The sequence below is a fragment of the Anser brachyrhynchus genome, assembly GCF_964034855.1.
Source record: "Anser brachyrhynchus genome assembly, chromosome: 8".
Taxonomy (NCBI): Eukaryota; Metazoa; Chordata; class Aves; order Anseriformes; family Anatidae; genus Anser; species Anser brachyrhynchus.
Window position 1 is genome coordinate 8,517,008 of NC_137702.1, and position 22,255 is coordinate 8,539,262.

The following is a 22,255-nucleotide window of genomic DNA, read 5'->3' on the forward strand; positions in this document are numbered from 1 at the left end:
TCTTTTCTGAGAAAAAATGATGAAACTGGCACAGCAGCCTGCAATTCCAGAGGACAGGAATTCCTAACCCAGGTGGTCCTTTCCCATTCTCCGTTCCAAAGAAAACTTTGGCTCATGAACAATGTCTAACAGGAAAGAAATTCAGTGCAAAACAAAAAGAGCAAGTCCTGGGCAGAGCAGGATAAACAGAGTCTGAACCTTGCACTTTGGGTAGGAAATATACTGATAGGCTTTGAAGGCACTCCGCGTTTTTACTTAAGTCAGTTGGTAAAGTAATTTGAAATTCTCAGGGGAAAGGTCCTAGGGCATGTGTTTATGGGTCACTGAGGGTGAAAGCTCTTAATTGCAGCCATAGGATAGCAATTGGCATTTACTGAAAACTCATAGTGCAAGGACACAAGCCCCCACAGGTCCCTCCTCAGCACGCTAATAAGATGGGGGCACACGGTGTGGCACACAAACTCCTTTTTTGGATCAACAGTGATCTAGGGCTCTGTCTTCATCTGTTTCTACTCGACACCACGAAGCAGTTGGAGTGTTTTGGGGTAGATGCCAGACTGTGTTACCGCTTATTTTCCCATATTCCTACCTTACTGCTGTTCACCCCTTTGGCACACTACTCAGCTCACAGACCACATTACTTTCCCTCCCACCACCTCCCTTCACCCCATGCTCAGGAGCTGTCTTAGGATGCTTTAGACAGAGGTTAATTTATAGACTCTGTTAAACTTTACAGCCACTAGGAAGCCTCTGGACTGTTACCATCAGGAGGCTGGCATCGGGGCTGCTGATGAAAACCACTGGGTATTTCCTATCACAATACACACCAACCAGTTGCTGATGACCTTGCTGAACATTCATTATTGGAACTGAAGGCATTTTTTCTCCATAGTCCTAGCGAGTCTGTACTTTCAAAACAAGGCTTGAAATTTGGTTGGAAAATGGCTTTAGGTGTAGCCATATGAAAATCCACACATACTTGATCCAGTGAAATTAAAGACAACAATAGAATTCAAGCCAGAAGCTGTTTTTTTGTTGCTGGTGGTGGTGTTTTTTTTTGTTTTGTTTTGTTTTGTTTTTTAATATAGCAATGTTCAGGTATTATATTTAGGGACCTTTCTATCAGCCAAAATTAATGGATCTAATCAAGAACTTTTTAAAGTCACTCTCAATCTGCTACTCCCTGGACTTCTTCATTTATGGGAAAAATCTCTGGGGATAAAGAACCATCACTACTAAAGCTGGGAAACACATTTTGTCCTGGGTAGCTGATTCATTCTACCATCTTTATAAGCTGATGGTAAGAATGGCACAAGTTTTTTAGTGGCTTTTAAATGATGCATATATATTGTGAGACAAATCTTCCTTACTCACAGACATCTAAATTCCTCAGATTTTAAGACACAGTTGTAGAACCAACGAGATGACTGTGTCTAGAGGTGTCTGTGTCTCTACATTGAGCACAGAAGGAGCTCAGACACTACTTAGATTGGATATCTAATTTTTGCATGTCTAAAGCCATTGCCAGTGTGAAAGAAAAGGCCCTCATAAATCTTGGCTATGGAAGCTGAGAATATTATAGCTCTCAGTCTATCAGCTTCTACTTGTATGCTTCATTAACATAAATAAATAAATAAATAAATACTTATTTGTTGTTTGTTTGTTTGTTTTGTTTTTATTGCTTGAAGCTATTTCTTAATTTCTGAGTGAAAAAAAATCCCATGAGAAGGCAGGGCTTCATCTCATTCCAAAGTCTTCCCTAGGAGAGGATTGTTTTCTAAAGGGATTTTCTGCCAGGAAAACAAAGATAAAATATTGCCCATCAGCGTTATACTCTGTATCAGCTAGGGTGTTCCTCATGGATGTTGATGTTCTGAGTTTGTCATAACCTTGTATTCTTCTCAGCTGAACATTATCTCCAAAAAAGTATTCAGAGAAGGGTTTTTTTTTCTAATTTTAGTTGCCTAAAAGGTAAGCAGTTAGTCAAATGGCTTGTCTGAGTTCATTATGTGGTTAACACAAAGAGCAAAGTACCTCCAAACATGCAGTGATTTGTCTTATCTGAGAAGCAGTGTCTAGGATGAGATAACATTCACTCTAGATAGGCCCATCCCTCTCTTTTATTCATTTTTGAAGACAACTTTTAGGCAACTACAGTTATAGGAGAGAAGTCAGAGCTTCCTACGGCTGAAGGGTCCCAATGCCTCCAGATATTCCTAACATTTGAATGAGAATTAATTGAAAACTGATAACACCTTTCATTTTGCTGGGGGAAAAATTAGTATTCTTTTCCACTCCAATATGGAATAAAATGCAAATTTCCCATGAGTTAGATTTTTTTTTTCCCCATCCATCGCTATTTTTAATGCTGTGATGCTAGATGTGTACAAGAAGGAAAGCTTGCCAAAAACATCAGCTCTTCCAAACCAGCACGACAGATACAATATATGTAATACAGATGGAAGACAGCATAGCGTGGACACTTTTATAGCCTGAAGATTCTCAGCACTGTCAAAAGCAGAGTGCAAAAACAATAGGCTTGACTTTCCTCCCATCTGTCCTGGTGTAAATCAGATAAAAATCCAGGAGAGATGTACCTCCATAAAACCAAGAGCTGAGAAAAACTAAGACCTGGACCCATCTCACCTTCTAATCCCTGCAATAATTCAAGTTAACACCATGTTACAGATATACTTTTATGAAAGGCAAGAGGAGAACTGGGCTTAAGTTTTATGTGGAAACTGAAGCTTTTCATAAATTCCTGTCCTCCTTTTTGTATGCTTACAGCTTCTGAAACTTAGCAAATCTAAGTTAAAAAAATAAATAAATAAAATAGGTTTTCTTTCAGGTGAAAGCTGTACCGCCTTCACAACAAAACATGTAATCTAATCTGCTGTCCAGGTTCCTCCCCAACTTCCGTTTCTCCTTCCTCCCTGAAACTACAGAAATATCTTTCTGATCCTCAGCCTGTTACAGTTCTTAACCTACCAGAGATAACATGTCAAATGAATGATACAGGAGAAATGTGAAAAGAGATGCCTGAGAAGGGGAGGAATAGATTTCTGTAAAATCACGACTGGTCTGCAAGAAGACAAACAGAATAATTATTAACGCTCTTCCAACACAAGAATAGGAAAGAATGAAGCAAACTGGAAAGTTAAAGACAAAGGGGAAAAAAGAGTGGTTCTTTATAGAGCATGTAGTTAAGTTGTGTGGAAATGTTTGCCACAGGAGACTGTAGAGAACAAATATTTATAAGAGCTTAAAAAGTTTCAGGGAAAAAAAAAAATCTATTAAGAAATGTTAAATGCTCCAGCACAGGAACTCTGAACCACGTTATGCCAAAGCTGGAGGGGTATTCTGTGGAAATATCCCTACACCTGCTCTCTGGTCCATCATCTAGGATATTCAATATAGCCTGACTTGAAAAAAAAGGATGGATGTGCCTGCCTGCACATGGTTGTTCTTATGTCAATGCATGGGATGAGACCTGCTGGTGCAATGTCTGATTCCCTTGATCCAGGGACGGGTATGACTACAGGATCCATATGTTCTTCCAGAAATGACTCTTGACTTGTGCTCATCTCCAGATGTCTGGCATTGGATGTTGCCTACCCAGCAAGCCAGTTGTAGGAGACCTGGCTGTGTCTCAGGTTCACATGGTAGCTTCCTTCCTTCCTTCTTGATCCTGTCAGTCCCACATCCTGTTCTCAGCTGCACCAGTGACTCAAAACTCTTTTGACAATCCTTCAAGGCTGTGGTCCAGATCCTCAGCATTTAATAATTATGCTATCCAAGCCATTTCAATTGTGGATAAAGAAAGAACAAAGTGAAATCTGCTCTCAGAGCCCAGCTGCACACATAATAGAGGGTTTTTACAGCCTAACCCCAATGGGGCATTGCAAACCCTGGTTGACTCAACAAGCCAGAAGATATTCTCCACAGGAGACAATGCGGTTCTGGTATACAATCCATCTGGATCAACACAGAAGGAAACAAGGCAGATGAGAAGAAATATGTGGGACACAGCTAGAGGAGGAAGGCATAAAAACTGGCCATAACAGGACTACAGCAAATTTCCAAGAAATACAGCATCATGAAAATGAAATCCTTCTTGAAAGAGAGTAGAGCACACGGCTGGATAGCTATGGATCTATGCATGCTGGGGAGAGGGACAGATGAGTGAGTTCGCAACGCCTGAAATCAGGCAGCTGTTAAGTATTGTATGTGACAAACTCTTTGCAGAGAGTTAATGAGGTCGTTAGCATTAATAAAAATTTAATAATAAATATTGTCTCATAATAAATTTAATGAGATAATAAAAATAATTAGAAATGGCCTGGCTTGTAAGAGTTTGGATCTGCACTTCCTCGCAGTTCAGGTCTGTTTAGACTGAAGGCTTTTGGCTTGGCCCATTACAGAGGGAGAGGTGAGGAAGGAAAGCGGAATTCAGATCTATTCTCTGTCTTTTACACGGTCGGGTGTGATTTCAAGGCAGTCATTAGCCTGTTCTAATTTCTCAATTTTTATGAAGTACATGCTGAATTTGTACCACAAGTACAACAGCTACGAGTTCCATGGGTTTGAATCTGTTTGAAGTGTTAGGTATTTAGATTCTGTGACCCTAGCCTAAAGCACTGCAAGCTCATTTTGATATCCTGATGTGTATTGGCTAAAGACCTTTCCTGCAGTGTCGGTTTGAGAATCTGTGTGGAAAGAAAACTTAATAAACTAGATCCTGAGTGGAGATATGTCTTTACAGCATGTTCATCTGCTGCTGTAAAAGAACCTGCAGGTGACACTGCCAGAAGGCACTCAACTGCCTTTACTCCAGATGTTTGAATTACACCATGTAAAGAAGATGACAATTTTAATGTAGCTGAAATAATGAGTTCTAGGTGTCTAAATTAGATATGCTAGATATTGCCCTGCTTTAATACTTTTATGATGTTCTGTAGTGAATTACACATGAGTTGAGTGACTCAGTACAATAGTTACTTCTTGGAAACAAATGTGATGTTTCACACATGATACAGCTGAGACTGGAGTTAAGGATAGGAACCATGTGCCATTCCCTGGTCTGTGCTCTGCCAAAAGTCTGTGCAGTCATGGCAATCCCTTCTGGTGTTACTATCTAGGTATCATTATCATATATAGGTAGGCTGAGCAACAGACATTTTAGGAAACCTCAAAATAATCAAGATTTGAGGACAGGCAGGCTGAATTATACACTGTACACTTCAGCCCACTGAAAGTACCCATGTTATGCACAGCCATCTTCACCTAATAATTGATTTCAAACTAATCATTGATCCATTCAGTGCATGCGCTTCCTTTCCCAGGTACTAGCACAACCTGCCTCATGCTGCATCTGAAATTTGGGCTTCCTTGCACGCCTGATCGAGGCTTGGAGGCCTGGGCTTTGGGAGAAAGCTTTTGGCAAGAAAGCTGCCTCCAGGTTTTAATATTTTTGCTGAAACAATAAGATAAAAAGAAATCATTAATACCTCAGCACAATGACTTTTGGACCCTGCTGATGTTAAGAAAAAAACACTCGACTACGGCCAAAGGTACATGTCCAAAGTCATCAGAAGGCAATGGGAATCCTTCCATACATTGACTTAAAGGTGCTGTGTATCAAAATCTGAAATATGCAGTGGAGAAATCAGCACACTTGTATACAAATGAGACCTTTCTCAGGCAATAGCACTCTCTTCACAGAACTGCCTTGCTCCCTTTTGCTTATATAACTTCTATTACTGATCCTTATTGGATGTATAATCCCACAACATAAACCCTACTGACATCTGCTTTCACATTCAGAAGTACCTACCTTGGCAAGGACAGTGGAATGCATGGGATGCTGTCAAATTCAAACACAAAGAAAGTAAATTATTCCATTTATAAAACCCATGAGCACCAAGGACAGCAAAGGAAGAGCCACGTTGTCTGCAGGCTGGCAGGGAAGCAGGGCTAGGCCCCCAGCCTTACAGAGAGTCCATGTATGAGGACTGCTTCAGAGCAGAAGGATGCAACTCAAGCCAATGTTCTGCAGATTTAAAACTATGTACCACCTGTCTTGAGCCAGGGAGCTGTTATATCATTGAACGGAGCACTTTTTCTCATGCATGGAACGCATGTTTACTTTGCCACATCATTTGTAAGTCTCCAGTAACAGTGTAAGATTTTTATCTCCAACTTTTTTTTTCATGTTGGGTTTTCGACAAGGTAAATGAAAAAGCGATCTTGCTCGGCTGAGTTACGGAGCATAACTTCAAGAGCATTCTTTCATTTCCAACCTTCTGTTGCTCTTGACATAAATCTTGGGAGCTGGACTACTTAAAAAGCAGCAGGACACCCCAGTCAACATTTCCTATTCTTTCCTTTCAAAATATTCTTGTTTTCATTATAAGGTACTCTCAAAAAGGGAAAGTGTTTTGTTTTTTTTTTTTCTTTTTTTTTCTGTAGTGCTTCAAATAAGAGGAGATCAAGAGCAAAACCAGTCAGAAATAACCGGTAGCACCTAAAAGTGATCCATTGAGTTGTGTTGCATGTGTGTGTTTAACATCGTTGCTATTATGGGATTTTTTGTTACTCTTTCTTCCCCCTCTTCCAAGTGCTGATGGAGTTTTAAGATTCCAAGGCTAAGATATTTTAAACTCCAATATTAACTGTATGTTTCCTCTGGGATATCCTAGGTAAACTAAATGCTGATTTTCTTGGCATACTCTGCTAAGATTTTACTGGTATCAACATTTTCTGTGTCTCAGGTCACATGGCAACAAAGTTACTCTTGAAAGTTCAACAAAACTTACATTAAAAAACAGACATTCCTCCCTCATCTTAAACCATTATAAATTAGGCTCTATATGGTAAAATAGGGAAGTTATTGTGATGTGTTTTCTGTATACATGAGCCAAACATGAGAAGATATAGCCCAGGTCTCCAGAGATCACAGCGTTAGCAGGAAACAAAATATAGAAGAAACTTATCCTTCTAAAATAAATATTGTTATGCATATGTAGATACGCTTGTGTGTGTGAATATATACACATATCAGTCAAAACATGACTGAAAAGTATCGAAGTGAAAATCCTGCAGAAAAGGTATGACAGAGATCTGCAGTGTCACTCTTTTGTCATGCTCCCAGACTGCATTCAGTGCAGCTGTAAAACCAGACTACAAAAGGCAATTTCAAATGTAGTGTCTATTCTGTGCACATGCATATACACATAAAGATCAGGAAACGTGTACATGAATGTGTGTCTTGTTCTGAGAAGACCTACCTACCCTTCAATAAGATGTCTTACCGGCTCTCACAGTTGTCATCACTGAGCTTTTCAAAGCCTTTGTGAGTTTTGCAGCCAACAATTGGGTTGCTATTTTTGGTAGGTTTTATGGTATCATAAGCTATCACACCATGCATCAAAATAAAGGCTTAACTACTAACAAGCACCCACGTGCATGTGACTTCCAGTGCTCAGAAAGACTAGGAAGGAAACCCAGTGACTTCTTCTGTTGGGAACTGTCTGTGGGAGGCAGGACTGGGGGCTGAATCCAGGCATAAATCTGTTCTCAGTTAGGTGGGAATTCTCAATCCTTTCATAGCCTTTGAATCTTTCAATGAGAACATTTCACAGGGATGATATTGCTCAGAAGCAATTAGCAGATTTGGAAAAAAACAGCAACAATAACAAAAAACACAACTAAATAAAGCATCTTAGTAAGAAAATACAGGCATTAATGGGAATATATTTGACTATGTAAACTATCCCACTTGGAATAGATTTTGAGTTTGGGGGCCCAACTATAAATACTTTACACACAGCTTTCCGTATAATCAACTTTCAGCTGGGGCCTGAGTGAATAACTGATCTGTTTCAGCTCACCTTCCCATCTGCTCAGCTCTGCCAGTGCTGTCTGCCTCAACATCCTGCTCTGCTGTTTATCTAAAAACACGGGCATTCACGAGACCCAGTCAGGCCTTTTGAGAAGGCCCAGTCTTTCAAGGATGCCTTCAGCTAAGCTGGTAAAGACTGTTTAGAGATGACACAGTATTTCATTGGAAAGAGGAACTTTTGGAGGCCAGACAAGTCTGACTGTTAGAAATTAATTCATAGCTGCTGGTAGAGGAGACACAAAGGTGATAATCCATGGTGGGGAAAAGGAAATTTATTATATTTAATTTTATCTGTTATAAATGTGTTAGTAAGTCATATGTACTTCTCACTCCTGTGGCCAATGTCTTGGTATAGGGTAAAAGCTCTTATTGAATGCTCTTTGGGAAAGGGGCTTCTTAGGGATTCATGCAGCAGAAAAACACCTAATGAATTTGTTACAACTGCAACAATATCACAGTAGAAGAAAGCTCTATCTAGGAATTTTTCATATAGGGGTTTGAAGGACTTCCTAGAAGGAGGACATTTAAAGGTTATGAAGGAATCCTCATAGTCAATGTCCACAATTTATCATGTTAATAATTAAACCTTATAAGCATAACAGTCTCAGATGAACAACAGGAACCATGCTAACAACACTGATCAGCAAGATCTCTCAATGCCCTGCATTATATTCTTCTGTAATGCAAGTTGTTCTAGGTTTACTTCCAAGTGTCAAAGCCTTCTACAGGACTGGATGCCTATGTCTAGACTGCCTCTCACACAGAGACATCTCTCATCTGTGCTCACAAGTACCTTAAAGGTGTGGTGTCCCCATGTGCTCACAGAGTGCTCCCTGGTGCATCGACCCTTTGGAAGTTTTTGTTGGAATAGTAATTGAGGAAATCGCAAGACTGCATTATTTATGGAGATCATCTGGTCTCACAGTTCACTATGCAATATGGAAACAACATGTAGCTGGATATCAAAGGCCATGACAGCTGCAGAGGGCCACATCTTTTTCCAATATCACTGCTTTGAGGGGGGGAAAACGTCTCCTCTCTGAGCTCTTCTGGATCACTGATTTGACTCAGAGCCTGCAAATCAAAAGGTATCAGTGAATGGTTTGTGAGTTATTTTGTGAACAAAGTACAGATCATTAAAACCAAGTTCCCTTCTGTTTCTAATCACTTCTCCCTTAATTTAATCCCTTTCCAGTAAGAGAAAATACAGAATGAGTGAATGGCAGAGTCTACAGAGCGGTGGCCATGAAGGTGAGACACAGAACAGTTGATTCTGGTCAGTCTTGGACTAGACTCAAGGCTAACTGTGTCACTGACAAAATGCAGGTAGGTTTGAACTCAGCACATTCCTTAGTGTGTAGAGAACGTGATTAAAAATGGTAGGAGTAATGCATATCTGAAGAAATGCAACGATCTGATTTGAATCGCATCAGTCTCTAATTTGCTGTTTCTAAATATGATCACTGGAAAAAGCAGTAAACTTGGCTGTGTAAACTTTAGCTTGTGTTGCCCATGGCAAAGAAGCCGCACCCTTGAGATGCATCATCTGGAGTTCTGCTGTCTTCATAGTTTGAGTCCACACAGTACAAAGGCAAGGCCTGGCAAGTTGATGAGAAAGTAAAGGAAGGCCCACGGCATACCCAAAAGGGCCACAACCCTGCCTAAATTTCTAAGCATATCCATTTCATTGAAAGAGCAACAAAAAGAGAGTCACTCGTATCTCAGGCAATTCTGAGAAGACAGTTTCAAAGAGGTCCTCTATTCCATAGCACTGGTAAACCAGGCCAAAATTTACTTCAGGTTTTTATTTTTCTTCCATTTTGGCAGCTTTCTTATCCATAAAGAGATACGGACAAAATTTGTGTACGTTGCTGTAAAGCAGACAGAAGACATGCTGTCCCTTTTGTTTGCTTATTCCTTCCGGACTATGTCAAAAAAAGATATGGAACTTATTACTTTGCAAATTCTTCCCTGAAAAAGTACTTGACTGTTGCTGGAATATGACTGCTTGGCTTCGTAGGCTGTCAATTCTGATTTAGCAGTTCTGTGCTCTCTGTTCTGTTCTGTGATCTAAGCAAAGGGAGCAGCAGTAAACGTGGTAGCACATATACAATGAAGCTGATACTGGCATTAGGATGGAATCACATTCCACATACTGAAGTCTGTCTGACTTCTTGGTAGAGGAATTATTAGAAAAAGAAAGAATTGCTACTCATCCACCTTTATTTCTGTACCTCTGTTCTCATCACAGATAATTGTGCCCTGGTGGGTATTTTTCAGTGCTTTGTTTATCTCAAAGTCTGCAAAGAGAAGTTTTCCACTTCTCTGAGACTTTTCCACTGGACATATCTCACTGTTAAGTTATCCTACATCACTACAGTTTCTTTTCTTTAACTGCACTGATTCTACTTCCTCTGACAATGTGAAATAATTCTTTTCTTATAGGATTTTTATTTTACATCTCATATGTGGAGGAGGAGTTGCATGCATGTGCCATCCCATCTTCATTCAGTGTTTTTTTAGGACCTACCCAAAAACCATTAATGTTGATAGTGTCTTATTTCTATGTGGTATTTCTTAGCCACATTTATGTGCTCTTGGCCACACACCATGCAACGGCAGTGGTGAATGCATTATAAGACATAGACAGAGATAGAAGCAGAAGGATTAAAAAATAAATGTGAAATGGAACTGTAGATAGATTTGACATCCCAACATTTCCTTATACCTCAGCAGATGCATTTATTATTCGTACATTTCCAGCAGTGTAGAAAATGCCTTTTCCACATTCCCTGAATTGAAGGGAGGACAGTTTGACTAGCAAGGAGGATCCCAACATAATTTCTAGAGATCAGACTTTCAGTTCTGAAACCTCCAAGCCATGAATATGTTGTGTGTCTACAGTCACCATGCCTATGAAACAGAACGTGTTGCCCTTGACCAACTTCAGATTGGATGTAAAGGCCATGTTATGGTCATCCAGTCTAGAAACAATGAAAGTTTCAATCAGTGATGTGTACAGTGCTAAAGGAGTCAGCAGTCAGTCTCAACAGGCTGGATGAGAAACAGATATTTCCATCTAAAAGGAACTCTTTTGTGTTCAGACCCCTTGAGTTTCTCCAAGTTCTAGAGAGCTCAGACCTAAATCTGCTACAGTATATGTCCAACAGGTCTTCTTGCTAACCTCTGAGTGCTTTTGGATGGACAGGGCTAGCTTTGAAGCTGGCCAAAGTGTGAAAACTTTGCGAGAAGCAGGGCAGCTTCAAGCAGGAGTTAAATGCAGTTAATGGCAGCCCTTCTCCTGACAGCAGAATGGGACTAACCACCATTAGTCACACTTGCAGAACAATTAATACATTTTTCCTTTGCTAAACAAATGCAATTTGCAAGATTAAACCATATAAAAGGGTGGAGGGGGTTTAACACATGCCAGTTGTTTTTAATTTCTCTGTCTCCAGATGGCAGCAAGTACAGAATGAGGCTGTGTTTCTTGGTGTGAACATGAATCTCCATCTGCAGCCTCTGTATGCCACAAAGCCTGTGACTCATTCAACTGCTCTGCGCTGGCTGGGCTACTGCTGGGTTTGCATAACAATGTTCTCTCAGGACTGGGTCCTCAAATGCTCCATCAGACAGGCCCAGATATGCATGTGATTAAGTCAGGAGAAAGCAGATCTAAGCACAGTAGGGATCTTGAACAAAATCTGACAAAAGCCTCCGAGTTCAGGATGCAGTTTCACTTCCTGAAAGCCTATCTGCCCCTCAAATTATTAGAAAAATACCCAACACATCCACCTGACCTGCCACCTTCTGAAGTTTTGAAACCTCCTCACCTGCAAGAGGGATGGTTTCATACCAGTAGAACCACCAGATATAGGTAGTGATATAACAGCTCTTCTAACGCATTTCCCAATGCTCTATGTAGTGAAACAGCACATAACCACGATGTCAGGGTGCAAGGCTCTATTCATACAGGTTTCTCTCACTTGCATAGTAGCAGTTTGGACACCTGTCTCTGTGTATATGTTGGTGAACTCTGCTGAAGTCTCACAGTGGAAGGAATCAAATATCATCTGGTGCCTGTGGGAATTCATGCTCTGGTCGGTTTTACAAGGCTCTGAATATGTAAGACTGAATTTATAGAGTTTTCTTATTGCTGTTTTCTCAGCATAGTGGCTCCCTCTGTAAGCAGGAACCCAAGCAAGCAACTAGAGCATTAGAAGTTATTGTATTTATTTGGTTCTGAAGTCATCAAGAAACTGTGAGGCAGAAAAAAAGTATCCTCTCAGGAGACAGAGAAATTAGACTTCAAGTCAGTGCTACAACCAGCTGCTTTAAAAGCCCCCAAAAGAACTTAACTACTTCAAAATGATTCGGTTGATGAAACTGCACCATATGAATTAGTTGGTGGAATTAAGACAAGAACGACGATGAAGGATTGAGTGGCCGTATCAGCTCAGCTCTAAATGTTCAGCTGAAAAAGGGAGGGCAGGCAAGACAGATCATGGATGCCTGTGATTTCCAAGCGATCCATGAATGTTTATTGGGACGTCATGTCTCTGACCCAGGAGTGGGATACTAGCCAATCCATATTAAAAGATACTCTTATACTCCTAGCATAGTTTTGCGGTGAGCAGAATATGCTGCATATATATTTTATGTTTCAGGTTGCAGGGCTCTGTGTGGGAGTTTTATATAATGTCGTTCAATATTTATTTGGTTAAGCTTTACAATTATGATCCTCAGAGAAAATGATTCTCAGATGCTGGATCCTGGCTGCATAATTTGAGTGAAATTATGCACACACACAGAGACAACCTCTTACTCATACACAACGGCCACTCTATCATGCACTCTTCTCCAGCCCTCCACTTCTGAACATTTCCAATGACATGTTTATCCTCACAGCCACCACATGGGTAAAGCAGTGACACTCTCCCCATGACAGACTGATAAGCAGACACGTTGACCTAGCTGCAGACAGTGCCTACCACTGAATGTCACCCTGGGGGCTCTGTGGTTGGTGAAGAAAGACTGGTATGGCCAGAAGGTGTCAAAGCCCGCTGAAGACCTGATCTGCCTGTGGAAGGCAGAACCTACCAAGAACCTCCCTGCAGGACCAGTAAAGCACAAAAGTGTCAGCAGCTGATGTCAACATAACTATGCCCAGACACAGTTAAAGTCACCACAATACGTGAATTTGTTTTCTGGGCTTCTTTGCATCATCACAATGGTGTTCAATGGGAAAAGCCTCCAGTGTTGTGCTTCACCCCACTGTCTCTTCCATGCAGAATTCTGATTTCTGAGCTCTTCATAAATTATTTAAACAAAATTAAATTAATAAAGAAGTCTATGCTTGTACTTCTTCCTCCCATATATAAATGTACCCAGATTTATACCTCTTTTATATCTCTTCCTTATCATTGTGGGTGCATGCACAATAAAACTAGGGCTTAAGAGATTAAACTGAGTATGGGCTTGCCTTGATGCATGGTAGTTGAATCAGCTCGGGTGAATGATGAGACAAATGTGTGCCACACAGACCACAAAAACTCCAGTGGCATGGAACAAGCCCAGGCAGGCAAGCATGTGGGTCTAGGCACACTAGTGAGAACAATAATGTCTTTACCGTTCACATGTAATCAAAGCAGCCAAAGATCTGTCAGCACAGTAGTTCTCATTAAGCACGAGCATTTGCCAATGGTGAGTGGAACCTGGCATTTCCCAGACAGAAGTATGTGTGCAGACAGTGTGTCCTGCACACACACACTCAGCCTGAGGTTTCTGGGAAATGTCAAGCCATACTTGGTGCAGGCCCTTAAGACCAACATGTTTGGTTTGCACAGGGCTTACTGAACACTTCCAGGAAGCACAGAGCTGTGGACACCAGAAATGGTTGGAATTTTCAGGTGTAATGGGGGTACAATTCACAGATTACCTTTGAAAACTGAACAGTAGCTCTCTGCTCTTCTTTCTGGATAAAGAAATCCTAAGCAAATATCAAAAACTCTCCAGTTCCAAGACCAAGTGTGAAGTAGAAAACAAGGGCATGTCTATGACAAGACAATTGTAAAGTTACCTTAAGCAATTGCACAGACGCTAGGGATGGGGAAAAGAAAAGTTAGACACTAATCACAACTATGTTGTGTTACATTTCCTCCTGCATTCCCATGTGGATAGGAGGGAAAAGAAATCAAATACCCTGAAGTTGAGTTTAGGTCATCGGGACTCTTCAGGGTTAATAGGAACCGGTATTTCTGAGATGCCAGGGAAAACTATTTCAGACCTATCAACTCTGCCAAAAGGAGCAAAATCAATCAAACATTTGAGTTCCTGTGTAGGAAGTAAAAATAATTATTCTGTTATTTATTACTGTAAAAAAGTTTCATTTCAGCCAAAATGTCTGAAAAAAAAGCATTCAAATTTTATGCATTTGTGGCTGTAGGAGGATTTGAGTTGGACGGTTTAAATGAGTCCCTGTGTGTGTGTATAAATGTCACAACACGCCAAATAAACAAGGGTCTGAGGAGTCTGAATAGGACTGCATTTGAACTTGGGGAAAATTCAGATTCATGGCCTGGTTGTACTTTGGCACAGCAAACTGAGCCAAAGCCCTTACCCAAACACACCCAGGATTGTGAAAAGTTCAGTCCTGCATCCAGTCTCCGCTTCCATGTCTGTTGCTGCTCTAAGCAAGCATGAAATGGACCACATTGGCTTCTTGTGTGTCACAGATGGACTAACATTTTCTGATTCAATTTGGCAGTACTTCGTGTGGCAGCTCCATAATGAGCTGTGTGTATAGCAGTGGTCAAAAGAAAAATTAAAGGAGTTTATTTTCCATTCCGAACTGAGTACTTCCTGAGAAAAACAAAGTCTTTTTGAACATTTTAATCTGCATGGTGATCTGCATTGCTCTATTGGTAACATTTTGTATTGCTAAGAGAGAAGCCAGGAACTGATTCCCAATCTCATTTTTTCCTTCCTACGCTATTGGACATTGAGGGATACACTTCACTGGTGAAATTCAGCAGAAATCTGTAACTACAATCACTTGTTGAGATGCTATGCACATCCCAGCACATAGCAGTGTCCCCTCTGAATAATGACATCTCCTGTTTTTCTTGTAGGTCTTTTCCTGTAGGAGCATTGTTTTTGCAGGTAGAATACCTCGAGCTGCTGCTAGTGGCTTTCATCTTCTAACAAAGCAGTCTAGAAAATAATGGTTTCCCCACTAGTTAGCTGAACAGTCATATAGGTTAATAGAAAAATCATATTATAGCAACCAAATTCTGCCAAATGATTCAATAAACATGAGTGACAACACAACTTCCTGTTACTTCTATGGAGAGGTAACATGTAGATCTTCCGGGTATCATCCTTACTTCGTTAGATGGGACTTTGCCATGTAAACATTCAAAAAATGTGAGAGTCGCTCACTTTCCTCAGTTTTGGAAGGTCACTAGTCCAATAGGGGAGAAATCTTCCCTTAATGCAAGATCCAAAGAGAAGTTCCACATGAGATGGGTTCCCTAAGGATGGAAGGGCTCTTGACTTTTGGCTGCTGCTTTTGTAAGACATACCTAGAGAAGCCACAGTGAGCTATAAAGGAAACTTTACTGAAGAATGCTTTATAAGGCCCATTTTCACAAAGATGGCTACCTCCAAGGCTATGTAGTTGGAAGTGTTTATTCACCTTCCGGAAAACCATGGCTGTCTTGACAATCTGCTCCAGTTCTGCATGCAATGATCTTTTGGTTATGTTATGGGTGACCCTTTACACTGTGTTTAATGACTTTATGGGAAGCTGGGAAAACATCCAATCATTCATAGTTGAAATATTGCACTTTGGATTTGGTACCAGTACAAGCAACCTTGTACTTTATAAAACTAACTGGGAACTGGTCCCCCACCCCCTTTACTTTTCCAAGAACTACAGCCACCACAATAAAATAGCAGTAGAATTTATGATCATTTACAGTAAGTGGAGACAAAGCACTTCTGGTATCCCATCCCTGGTGCTAGCTATTTTGCTTAAAGCATTGAAAGTCCTATGAAGTGCTTCACGAACAATCTCATGTAAGTATCTACCAGGCCTTTTGAGCGTCTCGGACCTGTCCAGAAAGTCAGTCACAAAAACCTCTTCATGGTAACAAAATAAGACACATTACCTCAAATCAAGTCACCAAGAAAGGTGGCACTGCTGCCGCAAGGCCTATAAGGGTTCTCTCCTCTGGTGATTCTTTCACTTCTTTGCTATCAGGATGTTTTATAGAAGTCCCTCTTCATTGGTAAGGTTCTCTCACACAACCAGATGAACTCCTGACAGATGCAGAAGAAACTTTAAAGTAACCTGGACAGAGATGAAAGCGGGTGCTTTTTTTTTTTTTATTTCAGAAAGAACAGAGAGGGAGATCTTCCCAGCCTGAGTGATAGATCTGCAATTTGAGTTAAGACAAACACAGCTCCCAGCCCATCGCTCCAGTATCTGGACTGTTTTGAAAAGAAGATGTTATGTCTGTCAACCTGCCCAGAAATCCTTTAGCTGGCAAAAATAATCTGAAACCAAGACTGTCAAAAGCCAAAAAGGAATACTTTGCAAATGCTTCAAGGGTGCTGGGACTGGGGAGGGAAAGAGAATTCCTAGAAAACAGTTGGAAAAACAGGCTGGCCACTGATTGGTAACAAGAGCTTAATCTGCTGCAGTCAGACATAAATGCGTGGGTTCCCAGGGCTGTGTAACTTTTGGTCTTACTACATGTAAATTGGGATTGAGCAAGTAATATGGGTAAACCTGAAGTGCATGAGGGTGGCAAACTCCCCTGCTGTAGCTCCTGTACTTTCTGCAGTAGCATTTCAATGCAAGAGCTTCTATCTTAAGGACCTACCACATCAGAAAGGTCTGGCTGGTTTGGTGTGTGAGTGGAGGAACTGGGAAGGTGCCATGACCCCAGAGAGCATCCACTGGGAAGCACACCAGCTTTCCCACGTTCCCAGGGAGAACTTTTTATTTTTCCTGAGGCTCATAATCCCTTCTTGGTCTAACTAGGGGTGGCTAGCAAAAGTGTTAAAGGCTTGCCTTTGCCCTCTCAGAGGAAACAGGAGCAAGTGCTGGTAAAGGTGTTTCCTCTGAGATGTCTCCTCATCAGTGCAAAGCTACCTACAGACAGGTTCATGCTGCTTGCAAAAGCACTGCCAGTGCTACCTAGGAGCAAGCAGTAGAGTTTAAACACATTTGACAGCTGCCTATAAGGCATGTCATTCATTTTATGAGTGACTGTAAAGCTGGAAGTTCAAAGACTGCCTGTGACAGTTTGTGGAACTAGAAAGACAGCATGTGGCAGTTCAATAAATTGTTTTGGGATTTTGTCTCCAATAACCATTTCCTTTAGATATTTATGGATAATGTGGCTTCTGTGCCACACACGTCACAGCTACAGCTCAGCACTGTCCGAATAATCCTTTTCTCTTAGTGGTGCTTTCCACCACCACTGCTCCAAGCACCCCATCACCAGCTGCTCTGGCAAGCGTGGGGTGAGGAGCTTCACCATCAGTTATCCAAAAGTAAGGGAACTGAGGCACTGAGCAGTGAAGAGCCACAGGTCAGAAGGGGATCAAGAGCAGCGCTGGACCTGAAACACGAGCACTTCTTTCCCAGAATAGAAGGGTATGATTCAGGGTGTGGGAAGGTGGGAGGAATGAGTGAAAACAAAAAGGTCCCTTTACAGACTCAGAGCATCAGACCCTCAAATATAAGTGGCTGTCTCAATAAACCTGTAGTGAAGCACCTGAGGCCCTAGCTATTAACTTTACAAACATATTTTTGAAAAAGGAAGGTATAACCTGTGATGTTATATGTACTGAATATTTATTTATGTCTTACAAACACTGTCTGCTGTAGTACACACAATAGGAAAAAACTGTAATATATGTAGCAATAACAAGGTAGCAATAGCACCTTAAATTTGCAGAGAGTCTGAAATAGTAGCTCCAAATTGTTCCTTGCCCTCAGGACTTACATGTTATTGATTTTACCACTCAAAGCATAAGAAGAAGCCCATCATAAAGTTCTACACATGCTGCTGTCTGAGCCTTTGCTGAATTTACATAGTGAGGGGAAAGGGTGGAGTGCTTTCACTTTATTTTTTTTGAAGGAGGCTCAGCTTTCAAAACTCTGGCAAAAATTTAGTACTTAAATCATACCGTCTCTCCAATACACCATTACGAACTGACCAGGCGGGCTTTTTTTCCCCTCTGCATCTATGTGATTTTGTAGCCTTATGTCTGCTCTGCTAGTTCTGAGATCATTCTTTGAAAACTGTCGTCATTAGTTTCACAGTTAAATAACCTGAAAGTGAAATGGAGTGGCCCAAACTGACTGATTTTATTTTCCTCGTTTCTGCAAATGACCCACAAAATTCTGATTTGGGCTGACAAAACACAATTCTCTCTCTCCCTCCCCTAATTTCTCCTTGTGACCACTGGGGGGAAAAAAACAGTCCTTTGTGCATTTTTGACTGATAGGCTCACCTGCAAGTGACCTCATCTTTATATGGCTGATTTGAAAGCAACACATGTTTAATCCAGAAATGCTGTTTGTTCATGGTCCTTCTACAGTACAGAGAGATAGCTTTTGCTGACAATCTCTCTGCAAAAGCAAGCAACATCGCAGAAACTTGCTCTGACCGCTGCATAGACACACACGAGCTTGTAGATTTTTCTTGGCAAAACAAATCCATTGCTCCAAGAACACAGTAAAAACAGAAGTTTTACAACATATCAGAGGGCAGGAAAACAGAAAAAAAAATCTTACACTTCTTGAGATTTTTTTTTCCTTTAAGAACTCTTATTCAGAAAGTGTGCTATTGATTATGCATTTGCACATTATTCTTGCTTTAACCATTAAAAAAAAAAGCTAAAACCTTCAACTTAAAGAAATAGCATGTCTACCACTTAAACTATCACCAGACTTAAGTGGACTTTTGTCTTAGTTTTGTCATAGAGAAAGCAATCCTCTGACCTTAAGAACACAGGGCAAATAAGCTTTCATTTTGGAAACCAAGGGCACTAGTAAAATTTCTCTCTTAAAAAACTCCCTTGTCCTAGCAGTGCCCTTCACAGTGAATCCTGCAGGTGAGCACACCCGGTCTCTTTCTGGATAATTTGTATGTAAATATTAGGGTTGGTTTCAAAACTAGAGAACACCTTGATACGATGCTGTGATAAGAAGAAAAAGTACCAGACTAGTTTTGAATAATTTAGGTGACTGGACATTTTAACCTTCTCATGATATCCAAAGCATCCGCACAGGACAGGCAGACATCCCAAAGACCCACATTTATCTGAAGGGCAGCTGGAAGCCCAAGATATATCTTAAGGCACTAGACAATTACAGAGAGATAACTGAACCCTACTGAGACCCACTGAGTATCACAGTCACAAAGTTAATTAAAAAACAGACCTGGTGAGAAGTCTGCTGAATTCCTTCCTGAGGAGATGGCAATTTCTCTCCCCTCCCTCTGGCCTTCAGTTTTCATTAGCGCTGCTCTGTAGAGCATCAAAACTGTCTTAAATGCTTCTCCTTCTCTTTCCCCTTCCCAAAAGACTGAGTTAGCAGCACAAAGGGGTGCCAAAAGGAGTGCCTTCATTATCAGGCTTCTTATAGCAAAAGGCTTTGTTAAGCAAAAACCTGCCCTGTCAACAATTTGCTAAACTACACCTGTGGTCAAGAGTGTGGTCAGGTGGTGAGGTCCTGGCGCAGTTAACCACCCATCAGCAGACACCTGTAGTGTCTTTTCAAAGGAGGCCTTTGTGGTACAAGATGCTGTGCACAGGGAAATGAAGATGAGTTTCAGGAGCACTGTAGAGAAGAAAGTCTTTCAGGGAGACTGTAGGGTTGTTGCAGCTCACATAACACAACAGCTGCACTTCAGTTACAGTTTTGTGATTTCATGACAGTGGTGTAGGACATACAGTAGAAGAAAACTCTTTGTCCTCGCTTGCTCACAATGTAAATTTGAGATTCATCCAGCTTCTAGCTGAGGGACTTAGAACCATTTACAAAGGGATGAAAAAAATAGTGAAAACATTTCATTATTTTGTGAAATAAAATAGAAGTTAGGTGCTTAGACCAAAACCACAGTCCAAAAACTCTACAGGTTGATGTCTAGAACTTGCCAGTCTCCTCTTTAAATTTGGCAGTTTCCTTTACACCTGCAGTTTTGCTACAGCCCAAGACCATTTCTCTCTTGCCCTTTGGCCCCATCAGTTTTGGATTCCCATCTGCAAAGCTTCAGCAGAAGGGGAGGGTGAACCACAGCAAGCTTAAGTTCTCCTGAAGAACCTGTTGGATGAAGAAGTGATTTGACCTTCAGATGTTTTCTTTTAAATCAAAAAGAGAGCCCAGATGAGATTTATGGCAGAACAGAAATGAATGTCCCTCTATTCTTCCATCAGCTTTGTTTTCTTCCTCCTTCTCAATTCTGAACCAATATAGGAAGCACTTTCAGCAGGGTTAAGTATGCCAAGTGTAAGCTAGGTTGTGAGAAGATCTAACTTCTCATCCATGCATTAAGGAGAAAAATAAAGTGGTTTATTCTAAAACCTTTGAAGTGAAAAGCACTCCAAGCTTGCACTTTGGACATCCACCTGCTTCTATTAGCTGTAAAGAAAAAAAGCAGGTTTGCATAATGTTTTTCCCTCCAAACTCTATTTGCCTAAATATGGTAAGTACTCTCTCCCTGTGCTCTCTGCACACACCTCAAAGAGTCGCTGGAGCTGAAAACCTCTCACCAGTGACTGCACTTAATGACTCTTCTCTCATTTACACAATTCACTGTGTAAGGGTGTGAAACCATCTGCTTTTATTCCTTGGAGAGCTATTGAATTGATTGTCATGACAAGGATTCCTTGCCTATATTGTAACAAGAGAGGAGAAAAGACAAAAGAGGAGAAGCTACAATGAAAATGGTTACTCTACATGGGTCGTTATAACTTTCCATCTCTCCTGGTAATCCCTGTCTTCTCTAAGTAGACACAATCAGGGTGGCACCTAGCATGTTCCTCACTGTGCCCTCAGGACGTGATCTAATGATCTCTGGAGTGACAGCCTTATCCCCCCATCAGTCCCAGGAAAAGGCTAAGCCCAGGAAACATGGGGAGGAGTCCAAGTGATCTGGAGTACTGGAGCTTCTTGAGAACAACTTAGATCTGTAGGAGACCTAGGTTATATCTATACCTCGGATGACTACAGCTTCCTAAGGAGTGGCTTTAAAACACACTGTATGACAGGAATCTTCCAAAATGTCACAACACATACACAGCTAAAAGTTTAAAGGCTAAAGCATATTCTTTTGTCCTCCATCCTCACACATTCAATTTCACCCAGGCATCTCTAAATGAAGAGCAAAGACTGAAATTAGCCCTAAGCACTTATTTTCTCAGGAGACTATACTCTTAGTCACAGACAGACAGATGTCAAGAACCCAAAGTCTCTGCAAAGTCACAACAATGATGTCCCCGTCATTAGATGAAACACCCCAGGGCCTGGAATCTCCTCATCTCCCTTCCACTCTTAGCTCCATTCATCATTTATTAATTTGAGCAAGTCTGATACACCAGGGAGGCATTTGAGGTAGACAGTTTGTCTCAATACTGCTACAAGGTAGTGCTGGACCCTCAGTGACATGTCTTCAGAACAGGGGCTCTCTCATGTGTGAGTGGAAGAACAAATCCCCGTGACATCTGGGGAATGGCAGATAAAAGCACCCAGTGTGTGGAAGTAAGAGCATCTTGGTGATGCACCCCTCAGGACAGCTGCAGGCCAGCCAACATGGAGAAGACTTCTGGCTTCAGAACTGAATAGTTTTCAGCAATAAAAGTGTGAGGTCAAACCAAAACTTGAATATAGTTCAAGCAGCAGGCAGAAGCAGCTCTGGAGCATCCTGCTACTGCAGGTGAAGGTTTTTGTCCCTGAGAGGCCCTAGGCCCTGGGCCTACATATGCCACCTCCCATGTTTACCTAGCTGCTTTTCCTACCAGATCAGTGACCTACTTGTGATCAAATCCTGTTTGAGAGACTTATTGTGAAGCCCCCTGTACACACTACTCTACAAAGCCTGCTATGACCGTGGGGTTACGTGGATCCCCTTCCCCCATAAAGTCAGCACCTCACAGTGCTTCCCCTCCCTCCTGTCCCAGGTTACTCCTTGGGGCGGTTCCAAGAAGGGCTGTGGGCAAACAGGAAGGGGAAGTGTTTGCTCAATTGCTGCCCATGTTTAGGGGCTCAGCCAGCTTCTGGGATTCTGACTCTTGTATCTTCTGAAATATCAGGGGTTTACCCCATTCCCTCAGGCC

The 22,255-nt window shown here is 41.3% G+C and overlaps 1 long non-coding RNA gene across 1 annotated transcript; it reads right to left on the reverse strand.

Annotated features, from left to right (window-relative positions):
* Positions 1-1,773: 1,773 nt before the first annotated feature.
* On the reverse strand, positions 1,774-20,738 carry LOC308199417. Its single transcript, XR_013954627.1, has 4 exons — positions 20,660-20,738; positions 19,362-20,561; positions 16,072-16,222; positions 1,774-8,974 (listed from the first exon to the last, which is right to left on the reverse strand). It is a non-coding gene; the product is annotated as an uncharacterized lncRNA (long non-coding RNA).
* Positions 20,739-22,255: the final 1,517 nt, after the last annotated feature.